Source organism: Phocoena phocoena, chromosome 4, assembly GCF_963924675.1.
Source record: "Phocoena phocoena chromosome 4, mPhoPho1.1, whole genome shotgun sequence".
NCBI lineage: Eukaryota > Metazoa > Chordata > Mammalia > Artiodactyla > Phocoenidae > Phocoena > Phocoena phocoena.
Window position 1 is genome coordinate 48,500,564 of NC_089222.1, and position 1,893 is coordinate 48,502,456.

General features: G+C 41.5%; 1 pseudogene; it reads left to right on the plus strand.

Moving 5' to 3' along the window:
* The first annotated feature begins 248 nt into the window (after positions 1–248).
* Positions 249–1,315, plus strand: LOC136121966 (nucleotide triphosphate diphosphatase NUDT15 pseudogene; annotated as a pseudogene).
* The last annotated feature ends 578 nt before the right edge of the window (positions 1,316–1,893 follow it).

Below are 1,893 nucleotides of genomic sequence, written 5' to 3' on the forward strand. Positions count from 1 at the left end.
AGTAAAGGAAGACAGTCCTAAGAAAGTATAACACGTCAATCTGACCTAGGGTAAAGGAGAAATGCTGGGCTCCTTAAGGCAGTGGTGCTTGGGTAGACATCAACAGGATGCAAATGTACTCACTAGGTAAAGGAGGAGAGGAGGAAATAAAAGAGAGTACAAAGTATTCAAGGAACTTCAAGAAGATCAGTTTTGCTAAAACATCGTAAGGGGAAAGGAAGAGCAAGATAGAATTAGACTCTTGCGCTATGATGGCCAGTGCAGAGCCGCAGGGGCGGCGCCCAGGAGTCAGGGTAGGAGTCATGGTGACCAGCTGCAGGCATCCTCACTGCATCTTCCTGGGGAGGAAGACAGAAAGGGTCATTTGGAGCCGGCAATCTCCAACTTCCCAGGGGCCAACTGGAGTTCAGTGAAAGCTGGAAAGAATGTGCTCAAAGGGAAACCTGGGAAGAAACAGCTCTTCACCTGAAAAATGTTCGCTTGGCCTCGGTTGCGAATTCTTTCGTTGAGGAAGAGAATTACCATTATGTCACTATTTTAATGAAAGGAGAGGTGGACGTGACTCATGGTTCAGAGAATGTAGAGCCTGAGAAAAATGAAAGTTGGGAGTGGATTCCTTGGGAAGAATTTTCTCCCCTGGACCAGCTTTTCTGGGCACTACGTTGTTTAAAGGAACAAGGCTATGATCCATTTAAAGAAGATTTGGATCATCTGGTAGGATATAAAGGTGAACAAGGAGACTCCCTGATTTTTTTTTTTTTTAATGGGTTAGCCATAAAGTTCATTCGGTTTTCCTGTAAGATGGCTCTAGTAGCGCTCAGTTGTCTTTAACTTCATTCGAAGCAATTTTGTTAGATTGTATTGTGACAGCTGTCATATCAGTGTGCACTTAAAGAAACATCAAAATTGGTGAATTTTTGTGTAGCCATTTTAATATTGAAGATGGAAGAAAAAAGCAACATTTTCGGCATATTATGCTTATTTCAAGAAAGGTAAAAATGCAACTGAAACGCAAAAAAAGATTTGTGCAGTGCATGGAGAAGGTGCTGTGACTGAGCAAACGTGTCAAAAGTGGTTTGCGAAGTTTCGTGCTGGAGATGTCTCGCTGGATGATGCTCCACGGTCAGGTAGACCAGTTGAAGTTGATAGTGATCAAATCGAGACATTGATTGAGAGCAATCGACATTATACCATTCGGGAAATAGCCAACATACTCAAAATATCCAAATCAACTGTTGAAAAGCATTTGCACCAGCTTGGTTACATGAATCGCTTTGATGTTTGGGTTCCACATAAGTGCAAAAAACCTTCTTGACCGTATTTCTGCATGCGATTCTCTACTGAAATGTAATGAAAACGTTCAGTTTTTAAAACAAATTGTGAAGGGCAATGAAAAGTGGATACTGTACAATAACGTGGAATGGAAGAGAACGTGGGGCAAGTGAAATGAGCCACCACCGAGCACACCAAAGGCCGGTCTTCATCCAAAGAAGGTGATGCTGTGTGTATGGTGGGATTGGAAGGGAGTCCTCTAAATACACCCAACACCCTTTCAGCCAGTACTTGTGAAAAATTTTCAGGGATTGTGTTATGAATTGTATTTCAGACTCAGAAAATGTGATAAATGGCGATGTTGTGGTAATTCTGCTTTCCCTATTTCTCTGTGATATTGACTGTGCTGTTTGTCATTACCAGTGTGCATGGAGGAGAGTGCAAAATTTGTCTTAGTGTTTCAGTTCTAATAGAGAACCTAATTCAGGGGCGGGACATTCTGCAACAGTATTCCCATTGCAGAATTTAACACATTTGTTGATTTTCCTCTTTTATTTAAATCAAAAAAAATTTGGGTAATATATTGTGACAGTCCCTGCAACTAGAGCAAACAAGACAGGT